This window comes from Phalaenopsis equestris, unplaced genomic scaffold, assembly GCF_001263595.1.
Source record: "Phalaenopsis equestris unplaced genomic scaffold, ASM126359v1 Scaffold001010, whole genome shotgun sequence".
Lineage (NCBI taxonomy): Eukaryota > Viridiplantae > Streptophyta > Magnoliopsida > Asparagales > Orchidaceae > Phalaenopsis > Phalaenopsis equestris.
In genome coordinates, this window is record NW_018165449.1 from 124,731 (window position 1) to 141,214 (window position 16,484).

Sequence of the window (16,484 nt, forward strand, 5' to 3'; positions counted from 1 at the left end):
AACAGATAGCTGTTCCTAACAGATAGCCCTACAAAATAAGCATGAAAATAACTTTCCTTTAAAGTCTAATCTCATTCAAAAATATGCAAGAAGTGTAAAAGAGATTAAGCATCGAATGACTTATCGAAAGGTGTCAGGGGAAAATTTCATTTCCTGCTCGTTTTTACTCCAAATTGCACCATTTTTGCATCTTTTTGCTCCAATGACCATAATTAATCATACCTGCAACAAAACATCAAAAATACCCTTCTTTAAAGTGCAATATCATCAAAAACAATGTAAAACAGGTAAGAAAATCTCAACATATTTTTCTTTGGTCAATTTACCCGTTCAGAGGGCCATTGAAAATTATTAGAAGCCATTTTTTCTCTTAAAGAGTATGCTTCATCAAAAGGTTTTGACATTAAATATCCTCCTACATCAGCATCTATAGTAGATCTAAGTCATCCCACTAATCCATTGTAAGAAGTTTGAATTATTAACCAATCTCTGGTAAAGCATGAGGTAAAGCATGATGTGGACATTTTCTAAGTAGATCATTAAATCTTTCCCAGGCTTCATATATCGATTTCCCTTCAAACTGAAAAAAGATGTAATATCGTTTCTTGGCTTAGCGGTTTTCGGGGGTGAATAAAATTTAGCCAAGAAATTTTGTGATAATTCTTTCAAAGTTCTGATAAATCTATGTGCTAATGAGTTTAACCAAGCTTTGGCTTTATCCCTTAATGAAAAAGGAAAAAGTCTAAGCCTAACAACATCATTAGACACTAAGTCATCTTTAAAAGTAACACAAATCTCAAGAAAACTAGCAAGATGTAAGTTGGGATCTTCAGTAGGTGTTCCTCCAAACTGATAATTTTGTACCATTTGGATATTAACAGGTTTAAGCTTAAATGAATTAGCAGCAACAATAGGATTTTGAAAGGATTTTGAATAGTTATATAGGATTTTGAATAGTTATGTGAAGTTCATCTGCTGTTGGATTAGCATAATCTTTAAAAGGTCTTTGTCGATTTTCATTTATTTGATTATCTACGTCATTCTCCATTTTGTTCAAAATCTTAATTTCTTTTTGTTGTTTTCGAGTTTTTCTGATAGTATGTTTTAATTTTGAATTGTAAGGTACTAAACCCTTAAATCCAATATTTTGCATAAACAAATATAATAAGCAAAGAAAATTTTCCTAAAAGTACTCTTAAATATATAGTTATATATACATATTTTTTAGATTTTTTATTTTATAATTTTTTTTGATATTTTGTATTTTGTATATTTTTATCTCTAAATTTCCTAATTTACCAAATCTATTTAATTTATCGTTATCTTCCCCGATAACAGTGCCAAAAACTTGATCCTGGTTGAATAAATGTGTGTAAAATTTATATAGTTGACTCCGCTTTATAACGGTGCCAAAAAATTGTTGTGGTATTTTAGTAATAATGAAGTTAGGCTCTTAAGAATGGGATTCTACGCAAGTATACGTATCGTTACCAAGTAATATAAGACTTTCTGTTTAAGTCATAAATATCGATTTCACAGGGAAGTTTTAAATTTGAAATGATAAATTAATAAGGAAATTTCCAGAAATCAAATAAAATTACTGTCACTAATTTTGAATGTTTAAGATACTATCAAAGCTAAATTATTTACTACTAACAGAATTTAAAAGCCAATTTTGAAATTAATAACTATTAAACTATGTTTATGTGATGAAGTTTTCTAGTATGAAAAAGTATTTTTCCCACTACAATGAGCTTACTACAATGTTTCCCACTACAATGAGCTTTTTGTGAAATGAGATGAGATAAATGGTTTAAATATGTATTGTGCCAAATAGGAGCAATTTTAATTCTCTACCCAGATTTAGTGTTATATAAAATCATTGTCTAATCTTAGATTTTGTCCCTAAATCCGTGGCTAGGTTAGGAGGATACTGGGTCCCACTCCAGAGTTCCCACCTTCCTTCCACTGAAGGCTAACTCTAGCTTTAGTTTTTAAACACTAAGATCAAATTGAGGATTTTTAGTCTGTCACCCTAGAATTCACCCTATTTAGTCTGTCACCCTAGAATTCTCCAATTCTACACCCAACAAAGTATATTTTCTTATTTATTTGCACTTAATTCCATGAACGAAGTACTCCTTCATTGAATTAAATGTGATTCTCACTCTGCTATGGAGCTCATACTCCATTTATAAGCTCATATGTTTCAAAATATATTTTAACAATTCAATTAGCCATATCAAAAAGTAAATTAAGAGCGAAGTTGTAAAACCATCACAATTTTTTTTAACTTTTATCATTGGCACATCCACATTATCTCTTCATTTCACCATATCTCAGAGTAGAGAAAAAGATAAAGGAATTTACTCAGATTTCATGAGAAAGATACAAGAAAACACAAATTTAAGATATAAAAAAGTTCATACAATTAAAAAAACAAACAATGCTTATCTGAAACTCTTTCTCAAAGCAAATCCCTTGTAGCCTCTTTTAGAAAACATAGGAAGACAAAATATCTCACTTCTCTTCCTCTCCAACACTTCTTAGAGAAGAATTCACACTTAAACTCACCACAAAAACTCAAAACTATAAAAAAATAACTAACTAAGGTGTGGAATGGCATGAAATGTAGGTGTGTGAAGAAGAGGGTGGTGGGGGGGGGGGGGGGTTCCAAATTTTTGTCTTAAATAGAGCCTAGGTTGATTCTCAAATAGGTGTATCCAAAAACTCTTCAAAAAGTGTCCAAATTCATCAAATCTTCTAGAAACAGGCTCTGCACCTACACTGGTGCCGTCGACGCCATAGGCCATCTATTTAATTCCTTCGTCTCTGCAAAACGGCACCGTCGGCACCTAGTCTGGCACCTTCGGCACTGAACAAAGTTTTAACTTCTCCATTTTGACACCAAATTTTATCCTTTTTACTTATTTTTGCTCCAAGTCCTCAAAATCAACAACGTGCAATAAAACATAAAAATTATTTTCCATTAAAGTGTAATATCACCAAAAATAAGTACAAAATATGGGTCTAAAAATGCATATATTTTTGGTGCATCAGGCTAGACCATTTTCTCTAGCTCAGATTAATGACTTGTATATGATAGAAAACGTTCCAATCTATCATTATACAAATTTTATCCCAACAAGAGATATGATGGAAGAAGTATATAATTTCCTGAAGGATGAAAATGATAATTGAGAAATCAGTGATGTGGGATACGTTATTTTCTCTGTTTCACCGCTTAATCCAATATCAAAATAATGAAATTTCTTCATATCTACAAAATTACTCGCTACCATGAAGATTAGTAGAGTTAAAAAAAAAAGTGTCATTTTAAACTATTGCATTTAAATGGAAAAATCCATTAATGTGGGGTCGATTATTTTCCTGGTATTATTATGAATGGGTCAATATATAGACTTGGGCATCCTTCTACAATTTTCCTACTTTGCAGTCAATCTCAAGTTCCATATGAAAGTTGGGAAAAATTTTTATTATCTTGGGAGCCCATGATTCCTATTGATGGAAATTATATAGGGAATGGAAATGAAGCTTTAGATTTTATTTTGTATCATTCATCGCATCTTTCAACACCATTGATGCCACCAACTGTTGAAAGTTCAATGACTTTGGAGAAGAAAATGAAGAAAATAGAAAGAGAACTTCAGAGTATTACAAATGCAATAAGAAATCTTAACTACCTTTTTGATTACCTAGATTGGAGAATGAATGAGAGCTTTGATCATACTGGGATAATTGAAGAAGGATTAGTGCAGATGTTCAAGAAAAATGGATGGATCAATGAAAATTCGATTGATTAATTCTCGTACCGACCCTTCTACAGTTTGTATGTCCATTACCAGTCTATGGGAGATATTAGAGGAGGAGAAACACTGAAGACGAGACAAAATAATTGAAGAAGTTGGACTCTTTACTAGTTTAAAATAATTATGTTTTTAATGTAAGTGTATAGATTTTATTTACTTTACTTTGCTTTAGAACTCTATTGACTTTAATTGTGTATAATTTTGTGTCAGCATTCTAGTGTTGTGGCTTGATTTCGACGCTGAATTATAATTTAGTTTGTTTTAAGGATGTGGAAGTTAGATTAGAAAAATTTATTTCTAAAATGTGTATTTTCATATATAAAAGTTAGTTTAGTGTTTTTTGTGAAAATGCTTGTTTGTGAATTATTTTAAGATGAAAATTAATGTTCAAAAAGACTAAAAAAACTTTGGAGTAAATTTAGAGAAAATTAAAATTTGAAAAAAATAAAAATATGAATTTTTTGGCTACTGGCACCGATGGCGCCGGAATGGGCGCTGACAGCACCCTCGACCCGAACTGACACAAACACCCTTAAATTCTTGATTTGCACAGTAAAATGCTATTTTTAATTTTTGAGTCACCTTCAACCTATGGTTTTTGTACCTAGGGCTTGCTATTGTTCGGATTTGAGGCAATTCTAAGGCAAATAAAGTTTGTATTTCATCTTCTCTAGGCAAAAGCTACACTTTGAACTCAAAATTTTTTATTTTCACCAAGGGTTTATCCTACATTGTCGAGATCCAAAAATTTGAGATTTTTTTTTTAAGATTTTGAGAAAATCCTTTAGTGAGAACTCTTACTTAGTAGATTTAAGTTTAAAACGTTCCACATTGTGATTTTTGGAATATTGTGATTTTTGGAATTTTATTTTGGAATTTTAGGGAATTTATTTTGATTTTATCAAATTTTCTTAGATTTAACATGGCACCTAGAATGAGCAAAGGAAAGACAAAAGTAGATTTTGATGATCAAAGGTTTATCAACTACAAGGCCAACATTTTATTCAATAGTCTACTTACAACTAAAAAAGTGATTTAGGATCGAGGATTTAAAAATCCAGGCAGAGAAGTTGAATGATTCATCAAAGCTTGGCAGTGGGAGAATTTTTGCTACTTTACTGCCGAGATGATTATTGGTGTTGTGATGGAGTTCTATGCCAATTTTAAGGAAAGTTCTGAAGACTATGTGTTTATTCAAAGGAAAATGATGGAGTTTACTCCAAGGAAGATTAATCAATTTATTCAGTTAGAGGATGTGTATACCTGTCAATACAAATCATTTTCTGCTACGAATGAGGCCTTGGATGAGGTTATTTCTTTTCTTACTGATGGAATAGGAATTTGGAAAGTAAAGAATGGTGTTAAGGTAAACTTTCCTCTTTCAATGTTAAATATAGTATCTAAGGCCTGAAACTATTTTATTTTTGGACCCTCATAGTGAGGTAACAAAGGATAGAGCCATCTTGAACTTCTGTATCCAACAGGTGATGAGGATAAATACAGGCTCTATTATTTATAAGAACACTCAATCTATTTCTTTGGGAGAGACCACTGGTGGCTTAGCTCACCCTACACAGATCTTTACACTAAAGTAACTTGCAGGAGTTGATTATAGAGCAGATGAGGAGAGGATTGAACCCCTTAAACCTATTGGGCCTGCTAATATAAAGAGTTATGAATCTCATGTTGGATGGAGATCTGGAAGTAGAACCAGGGATATTCCTTCTACTTCAAGTACTTCGTGTACCCATACTATTCAGGAACCTATGGAGAAGATGGTGATCCAACAGGGAGATATCTTAAGATTGGATAGAAGAATAGAAAATATGGAGGCTAGACATCCTCACATTGATGATTTGATAAGATAGAATTTTGAATATGATGCTGCTTATAATGATGCAATGGTGCAATGGTCAAATATATGAAGGGTGATCACTCAGTTCAGTTTCCTACTCACCCAGTTTTTACTCTATATCAGCAGCAGAATTTGGATGTGGAATAAGAAGAAGAAGAAGACGATTATTAGTGATGCTTTAATTTAATTTCTGTTTAGTTTATGTTTAGTTGTACTTTATTGTTTAGACTATTTATTTGTGGACTATGATACTTTATTCTAATTGTATGTTGTATTAGGTACTGTAGATGTGTGAAACTGCTGGAAGTTAATAGTTTTTAGTACTTTGTTGGATGTATTTGTAGTTAACTCTTTCTCTACAAATTTTGATATGTAATATGTGCTATTTAATATTTTAAGTCTTGTAGCTTTTCATATTAGCACCTACAATATTTCAGAGGCACCTATTCATATTAGCACCTACAATATTTCAGAGTTAAGTTTCAAATTAGAACCTTCAACAGGTATGTCTTTTTTTATGTATTAAATTTTTTTTTTCACCCTTTATTTTTTAGTTTTTCATTTAAAATCTTTTAAAAATTTAAGTTTGGAGGGGTGGGGGGGGAGAAAAATTTCTTTTTAAAAGAAAAGAGACTTAATTTTATTTGTCCTCAATTAGTTATATTTGCAAAATATTTTAAATTTTTTTTTAAATTGAGCTTTGGTATTAGAGGGTAACTTTAGATAACTATATTTATATTTCAAAATATATAATAAGTAAGTAAAAATTTTCAACAATAAAGGTTAATTTTAGAGAATAAGGTATTTGGTAAAAAGATTAAGATATTTTTTTTAGAGATTAAGATATTTTGTATGATAGAATAAGACTATATTTTTTTATTTTAAGTAAAGAAATTTGTTATTAAAAAATCTTAGAGAATCTTAGAGATTCATGTAAGAAGAAATGATTAAAACTTTATGAAAAATCTTTAAAGCTAATATAACTTTATAAAATGAAGCAATGTGAAAAATTTTTAGTTTTAAGAAGAGGACAGTGAAGTTAAAAATCATTAAAGGCTAAAGTAATCCTCACATAAAAAAAAAGAAAAGAAAAGAAAAAGGGGATTGAAAATGATCCTGAAAAGAAAAAGAAAAGAAAAGAAGAAAGGTGTGAGGAGAAGCTTGAGGAGACACCTAATTAATAATTGGCTTCACTTGAATCAACTTAAAGAAGAAAGCTTGGCTACATTTTCTAAACTTATATTCAGTATTAGCATGATTATCAGTAAAGTTTCATGAAGTTCTTTTTCATATGGATACTCTATGTGGCTTTAATATGAATAATTTGCAATTTTCCTTGAAAAGAATAGAGAATAAAAAATCTTAGACTTGACTGCTAAATATTTTTACACCTTTAGTATTAATGGGAGTTATTTTAAATTTTTCTTAAGTTATACTATTATAATTAGTGAACTAAGATATGAAAATCTAGTAGTTAAAATCTTTACCATGAGTCATATTTTTATGTAGTAAAAGAGTTACTTGAGGACAAGTAATATTTAAGTTTAGGCAATTTTGATACACCAAAAATATATGCATTTTTAGACCCACATCTTATACTTATTTTTTGTGATATTGCACTTTAATGGAAGATATTTTTTGTGTTTTATTGCAGGTTGTTGATTTTTAGGACTTGGAGCAAAAAAGAAGTAAAAAGGAAGAAATTTGGAGTAAAAATGGAGAACTTAAAAAATTATTCAACGCCGACGGTACCGTTTGATAGAGAAGACAGATTAATTAAATGGCCTCTGGCGTCGACGGTGCCAGTGTCAGTGCATACCTTATTTTCAGAAGATTCGATGAATTTGGATGCTTTTTAAAGAGTTTTTGGATGCACCTATTGGAGAACAGACCCTAGGCTTTATTTAGGGCCGAAATTTGATCAGAGCCCCCCCTCTTCACACCATTTCATGTTCTTCCACTCAGTTTTCCTCTTTGCATGCCTACATTCCAGGCTGTTCCATGCCATTAGTTAGTTATTTTCTTTATAGTTTGGAGTTTTTGTGGTGATTTTAAGTGTGAATTCTTCTCTAAGGAGTGTTGAAGAGCAAGAGAAGTGAGAGATTTCTTCTTCCTACATTTCCTAATAGAGGCTACAAAGGATTTCCTTTGAGAAAGAGTTTCAAATAAGTGTTGTTTGTTTATTATTGTTGTATGAACTTTCTTTTATAAATGAAATTTGTGTATTGTTGTATCTTTCTTATAAAGTTTGAGTAGTTTCCCTTATCTTTCTCCCTACTCTGAGATTTGGTGAAATGAAGAGATAATTTGGATGTGCCGATGTTAAAATTTAAAATAAATTGTGAAGGTTTTTTTACTCCGCTCTTAATTTAATTTTTGATCTGGCTAATTAAATTGTTAAAATATGTTGTGAAACATATGACCTGGGAAATGGAGTATGAGTTCTACAACAGAACGAGAATCAAATTTAAGTCCATGAAGGAGTATTTTATTCATGGAATTAAGTACAAGTAAATAGAGGAATATACTTTGTTGGGAGTAGAATTGGAGATTTCTAGGGTGACAGACTAAAAATTCTCAATTTGATCTTAGTGTTTAAAAACTAAAGCAAGAGTTAGCTTTCAGGAGAAGGGAGGTGGGAGCTCTGGAGTGGGAGCCAGTATCCTCCTAGCCTAGCCACAAATTTAAAGACTAAACCTAAGATTAACCATTGATTTTCTACAACATTGAATCACAATAAAGAATGAAAATTGCTTCTATTTGGCACAATAAAAATTTAAACCATTTATCTCATCTTATTTCACCAAAAAGCTCATTGTAGTGGGAAAGATGCTTTTTCATATAAGAAAACTTCATCACATAAACATAGTTTTGTAGTTACTAGTTTTAAACTCCGCATTTAAGTTTTGCTAGTAGTCAATAATTTAGTTTTGTTAGTATCTTACACATTTAAAATTAGTGACTGTAATAAGTTTTGTTAGTATCTTACACATTTAAAATTAGTGATTGTAATAGTGACTGTAATATTATTTGATTTCTGTGAATTTCCTAGTTAATTTATCATTTCAAATTTAAACCTTCCTCGTGGGATCGATATTTGGGACTTGTATAGAAAGTCTTATATTACTTGAGAATGATACGTATACTTGCGTAGAATCCCAATCTTAACTGCTTAACGTTATTATTACTAGAATACCACATCAAGTTTTTGCCACCGTTGTAAAGCGGAGTCAACTTTATAAATTTTACACAACTATATTTCATCGGGATCAAACACACAATAATTTAACACATTATATTATAATACTACCATTTTCAAATCTAAGTCTTATAAGGTCAACTAAAATTCTCCTAAATTTCTTACTATATCTTCTATGATAACAACACCAAAAACTTGACCCTACCTGCAATTATGTAGATTTTTAAGCTTTGAACAATCTAAAAAAACTTAGCCCAATTTATATTTAAGCGGCTAGCAAAATAATATTTTATAAAATGTAGAAATTGATTTATATTTCACGCACTAGGGGTCCTGCATAAGTATACATATCATTTTAAGTAATATAGGATTTTCTTTTAACACCCCAAGTATCGATCCCATAGAAAAGCTAGGTAAGAAATCCCTTAGGCTAATTCTAGTATACTACTATCAGGCCTTACTTTGGAATGCCAATTAAATGGGTTTTTCTAATAACTATTCCTAAATGAAAATCTTAAATTTAAAGATAGCTTATTTGGATAAATTGGTTTGGAGAATTTTGATATATTAAAACTACCCTTCTCGTGCAATGACTTAGAATATGAGTAGGAATAAAATGCTTAGAATTTAATGTAGCCAGTGACAAATAGGACCATACCTACTTTTAACCCCCTCTCTGTGCTAGCAAAGAACATTGGCTAACCTAGAGTTTTTCACCAGCTTATGTAGTAGTGCTGAGTGATTCTTGCCTCTCACTTCCAAATTACCCACTGTGCCATCTTTATAAGACCTACTAGGGACCCTTACGATTGAAACTCTAGACTGAATCGATAAAGAATCTAGTCTCTCACCATAGAAACATAAAATCTACGCCCATCAAATATCTATTTGCACTCCCCCTCAGGTGATCGCAATGACTCTGCCCAAGTTGAAATGTGGTACTCACTTGTTGGTGAAATCATAACCCTCACGTGTCAATATGTTTCACAATAGATTTTAACAGTGCAAGTGATCAGTTCATAAATTAAATCAAGAGCAGGTGAAAATATCGTTGCATTAATTAAATAAGAGATTATCTACAAAAATATAAATTTCTAAACATGTATCTATTTCGTTGCAAAAGAAAAGTAAAATGAAGATAATAACATAAGTAGTAAAAAGATTGATAGAATCAAGAAATAAATTATGTTCCAATAAGAAATATATGAGTGTATAGATAGATATGCTTATTATTCTATTAGTTTTATGCAACTATCTATCATTTAGAAGTATCTAATAGAAATAGATCATCATATTATATTTCTTTAAAAGTTACATTGCTACCTAAATTATTTGACTAGACATATGGTGAGTGCACTCAAGTTGCAAGATCACTGCTCTCCCGAGTCTTAGTTTAACATGCAACAAATTTTAACATAACTTAATGCCATTTAGGTTATATCAATGAAGCAAAGGAGATTGAAGCGCAAAGGAGATATTACTCATCACATGAAAATTAAAATTATTCTATAATAAATAAATTTTCCTACGCATGCCACTACTTCATATTAAAAGAAAAGAGTAAAAAAAACTACTTATGAATCATGAATAAAACATAAAAAAAATCACCATTTAAAACAAAGAAAATCCACTAAAAAGTGTTTACAAAAATTACAAGATAATGAAGAAAATAATACATAGCTTTTTCCCTCTAAGAGAAAGATGCAAATCTCTTCAACAAAGCTTCCTACCGATCCATGCGCCACTCATACTTCTTTACTCATATCTCTCAAAATCCCTCACTAATTTCTCTGAAAAATGGAGAAATCTACATCTTCATACTCACACTAAACTCTTTCTAAAACCCTTCAAAAAGTTTTCTTAAAACACACACTAATTACTTCCTAATTACTTATCATGAGGGGCGACAACCCCCCTATTTAAAGAGGCACAAAAACCCCTCCTTTCTTCAACAGACACATCTCTTAATCCAAAAGACACACCCCTTCACTCCAAGAGACACATCTCTTCATCTAGGAGCCTTTGCAGGTGTTTAACTAGTCCATGGGGTAGGCAAGCCATCTAGAAGCTTCAAAAACATCACAGAATGGCCCATAATCACCAAAAAGCCATCCTAAAACCATCTCGAGCGCTATGGTGCCAGAATCAGTGCTATAACACCTGTTTATAGTCGTGTCTGGTGCTATAGCACCAAAATTTGGTGTTATAGCACTACCATGCGAGCAATACACCTGTTTTGCTTTGTTTCACTCTGTTTCAGCTTCGATGCACTCCTAATGTTTACCTACAAGATAAACATGAAAATAATCTTTCCTTGAAGTGCAATTTCATTAAAAAACATGTGATAAATATAAAGAAAATTAAGCATAGAAAGTCATATAAAAATGGACTAGATTAAAATTTTCTTCCTCACTCAATTTGGCTCCAAATTACATTATTTTTGCTTCATTTTTGCTAAAACTCTATTCCTTGTACCTGAAACAAAAAACATACAACATACCTTCATTTAAAGTGTAATATAAAAAAAAGTGCATAAAATGAAAAAAAAATTTTCACTAAAACTGGTAATTTTAAGGTGGATCACTTATGAGTGCCTCATGGATATAATATTTTTGAATCAAAAGGGAAAACATGTTGAAGTCTATGCGGATGATGACCTCGTAAAAAGTGAGTCATCTAAATAGCACATAGAAAACCTAAGAGAAACATTTAAAATTATTTAAAAAATTGATATGATACTAAATCCTTTAAAATGCACCTTCGGAACATCGACCGACAAGCTCTTGGGTTTCTTTTTGACTTCCGAAGGATTGCCTATTCCAAAAAAAGTATAGGCATGCCTAGACATGCCATCCTTCAAAGCGCCAAAGAAATACAAAGATTGACCAATTGAATTACAAAAGTCATTCTTTTTATTCTTAGGTAAAGTGATAAATGCACAACGTTCATCAAGGTACTTAGGAAAAACCAATGTTTCAAGTGAACTTCTGAATGCGAGGAAGCATTAAAAAGTCTGAAGGTTTCCTTTACATCATCCCCACTACTCCAAAGCCCAAAATCAGTGGAGGAACTATTACTGTACCTCAGAGTTAGACGAGAAGCTGTGAGCTCATTTTGGATTAGAGAAGTGGTGCAGAAACAATTCTTAATCTATTACACAAGTCAAGTACTCTATTACACCAAAATTAGGTACCCTATTATAGAGAAAGTGGCATTTTCTATGATCTTTTCTGCACACAGGCTACGACCATATTTTTTTGATGCATCCAATCCAGGAATGTAGGGCAAAACTATTCAAAAACTTCTGCATTGGGCAAGTAGGGTGAGAGGAGAAGCACTTCGCTGAGATCTTATCCAAACACATCAAAGTGGGTAATACCCCGTGGAGGCTTTTCCGACCGGAAATTGAGGGAACATGGAGATGGATGGAGATGTGCATCCCACATATATAAATTTGAAAAGAATTGAAGGATATAAAAGAGCGAAGGTGTTTCAAAATCAAGGCCACATTATAGTTAATAATCAAATGAAATCTCTTCATGCGATCCACTACTTCAGTATACCTGAGTTTCCTTAGAGAAGATGAAGTACAAGACATCCTTCGGGACATTTACTCTAGAGAGTGTGGCAGTCACTCTGAGGGAAAAATATTATCCTACCGAGTACAACGTCGGAGTATTTGTGGCCTGTCATTCTAAAAGATGTGTGTTGTGTAGAAAAGAATGCTTTTATTTCTTACATATTTTTATATTTTTTATGGATGAAATTACACTTTAAAGAAAGATATTTTTATGTTTTCTTACAGGTATAACATGTATTAAAAGTGTAGCAAAGTGGACAAGACATTATTCAAAGTGGTGGAGACTTGAAGTAAAGGAGCTCACAAGAGACTTGCGCCTAGGTGCCAATCCTTGTCCTAGCACCCAAGAGACTGGCGTGTTGGCGCCATTTGTTGACCTCAATTTTGTGAGGACTCATCCCACCCACTTGTACATGAACCTAAACTATGGTCAAATCTTCTTGGACCTCACTAATGTAAGCTCAAGTCCCCAATCCTTGGTTAAGTGGGTTTAGGGTTTTAACTATGTGGGAACCTCAATTCACCACCATGGGGCTAAACATACCTTAAGTCAGCCAAAATTGACTACAAGGGGCCTCTATACCCCAGGTTACCCAATTTAACATGAAACCCTAGGGACTCATTTGTAGACCCTAGTAACCACTTTGACCACCAAATCTACCGTGGGAGAGGAGTTTATACAAATTGATCCTTGGCCTCACCAGGGGCCTCCCTAACCCTACCAAACCCAAAAAATCAGACCAAAATCCTAATACACTCTGAGCCTAACTTTTGGTGACACCATGGGTGGTCAAATACAATTGGTCAACCCTAATTTTGGTCAAAAATTTGACCAATGGACCACCTCCACATCTAATTTGGATTTACTCAACCTGGTTATGACACCACATCATGTGGTGAACCTAGTTGGTAGCATGAAGTCAATCCCCTTAATTAATTAATTAATTAATTAATTAATTAATTAATTAAGGGGATTATTAAATTTAAATTAGGTCTATGCTTTGGGCTAAATCCAAACCAACTGAACTCCACCCAAGGAAGTTAACACACTAAACCCTCTATGGGGTCAAAATTGACATAATGAGTTTAACCCTTATGATTCACCTAATTATTTATCAGATCAATCATAAAGGCCCATTGGGGTCTATGCCATTGGATTAACATTAAGAATGTTAAATGAGGCCAATTACTAAGATCAAATCATCATGAAAAAGCCTTAGCCTAAACCGTAAGCCTAGGACCTAAGCCCATGACCCATCCTTTTTGGGTTGTCCATGATCATCCATGACCCAAGTCAACCCATCAGAATAATAGGTGACATAAAACATAAATTAAAATGATTTCAAATAAAAATAAAACAAAAAAAGGATAAAGAGGAATCACACCTAGCCATCTCCTCTACTCTTGGCATTTAAGTCCACCTTACTCAAATCCTTTCTTGCTTGGGTCAAAATATACCTCTCATGAGCTCACAACAACACCTAAACTTCCTCCATCGCCCTCAAGACATGGCTATTTACTCTCCTCCACCATTGGAGCCTCTATAGTCGAAGCTTCCAAAAATGAGAAAAGGCACCACTAACTCAGCTAAAATAACTCTCATGCCTCTGTAAATTCTCTGAGGAGCCATCCAAGCCTATCCTAAGTCATGCCGATCTCCCCTGTGACCATTTAAGAAGGAACCTGAGAACCTAAAGGAGATTCCATAATCCCTACATAGCCTCCCAAACCTTTAGCTCTCAACATAGAAAATACTCTCCTTAACTAAGGTAGTTGATTCCTCTATCTCTAAGCTTCCACAACCATTAACAAACACTAATTTATACACCAAAATGTAGGATAAATTTTGGCCATGAGAAAAACTTGCTCAAAACTCAAAATTAAATCTCCCAAAAACTTCCCCAAGCCAAGCTAAATTCTTCTAAATCAAAATTAGAGTTTTACGAGGCCTCCTACCCATCGCAACACCAACCCAAGCCACCATTTGGTCTAGCTTATAACTAGGGCCAATTTTGGGTCAAATTGACACAAGTAGAAGCTTCGTGGTGTCAAGGCAATCATCTCAGTGAAGCCCAATCAAGGCTACACCTCTTGGGATAAGGTATGATTCATGGTACCTAAAGTTTATCTTGGGTTTGGTCTTTTATGAAAAGAATGAATACATCATGCTTATGAAACCATATGGATGTATTCACCTAGCTATGATGAAGCTATAAGAACAAACCGCGAGTCATTTGGTTAAGAAATCAAAGAGAACACAAGGCTAAATCATGGATGGTGCTCGGTTGTCTGTCTAATGGGGATGATGAGCCGATGCCATCCATTTTCATGTATTGGAAATGGATGTCGCTGATCGATCAAACCACTAAACCATGGAGGGGAGGAGCACTAGACTACAAGAGAACACGACATCAAAATGGAAAGCACAGTGAATTAGCACGAGCCACGTAGACTTTCAATGCTGTCGAGGATGATGATGTGCAGACTGGGTTAAATAGGAAAATCTAGGTTTTATTATTTAATTAAATCCAGAAAAGTAAATGCAACTTTAAAAATAGATAACTTTGTGTAGAAATATTATAAAAATAAAACAAAAAAACATTTGAACTCAGTGAACAGAAGAGAAAACAATAGAAAAAAATTGGAGATAATTGAATTATATTTATTTTAATTATTTAAATACTAAAAAGAGTATTTTATTTATTAAAAATCATTTATAAACCCAAAAAATATAAAAAATTTAGAGATAATTCCCCCACTCTTAGGAACATTTCTTGACTTTTTCAAGGTCAGGAGCTTTCCCTAAAATTGAAATGACCAAAGTTCTACCAAATTTATAATTATTTTGAAAAATAATTATTGAAAATCAGAAAATTGGAAATTAAAATCAGAATTGGCCAGGAAATTTAGGGTAGTAAAATTATACCCTAAAATAGCAATTTTCACCCTACCAAAACATAAAATGAAAATTTAGGAACCTATGGGCAAAATTGTAAAATAGATTTTCACTTTAGCCAAAATCATTCCCAAACTTCGTTTAAGATATTAAGCCAACCCCAGAACCTTGGTTTTAGGTGATTAATAACATATTTACTCCCTTTGATCATGAGGTTACCCTTAGTAACCTAGGGTTAGTCCAATTTATACCTAAGCCTGGTTTAAACTTAACCTAACTTAAACCTGACCTAATAGGTTTATAATTGTATGTAACCTAATTAGGCATAAGTCTAAGGCCTAATTAAGTCCAATCCAACCCCTAGGTTCAACTTAAATTGAACCTAACGCTAAGCTTTGTGTCTAACTCAAACCAGAACCATTCCTAACTTTATGTTAAACTCAAATTGAAACTAACCTTAAACCTTGGGTCTAACTTAATATAGACCCAGTCCCATCTTAGATTCAACTCAAATTGAACCTAACGCTAAACTTTGGGTGTAGCTCAAATTAGGCCCAATTCCAATTTTAGGTTCAACATAAATTGAACCTAACCTTAAACTTTGGGTTGAACTCACACTAGACCCAATCCCAAATTTAGGTTCAACTCAAATTGAACATAACCCTAAACATTGGGTTTAACTCACACTATAACCAATCCGAATTTTAGGTTCAACTTAAATTGAACATAACCCTAAACATTTGGTCCAACCTAAATTAGACAAAACTCATCTACTATGTCTAACTTATCTTAGACTAATCGAACCTCTAGGTTCAACCCATATTGGATCCAACCAACTTTTAGGTCTAACCAACATTAGATCTAGAACCTAAACCTTAGGTTCAAACTAAATTGAACCTAACATGATCCTTGGGTCTAGCCCACCTTAGACCAAACTCAAACCCTAGGTTTAACCCAAATTAACCCTAACCACAAAAACGTTGGTCCAACCCAAATTAGATCGAACAAACCTATTAGGCTCAAACTACATTAAACCAAACCATAAACTATAAGCTCTACTAAAGTTAGACCTAGCCACTTTTTAGATTCAACTTACATTGAATCTAACCCTAAACCTTAGGAAT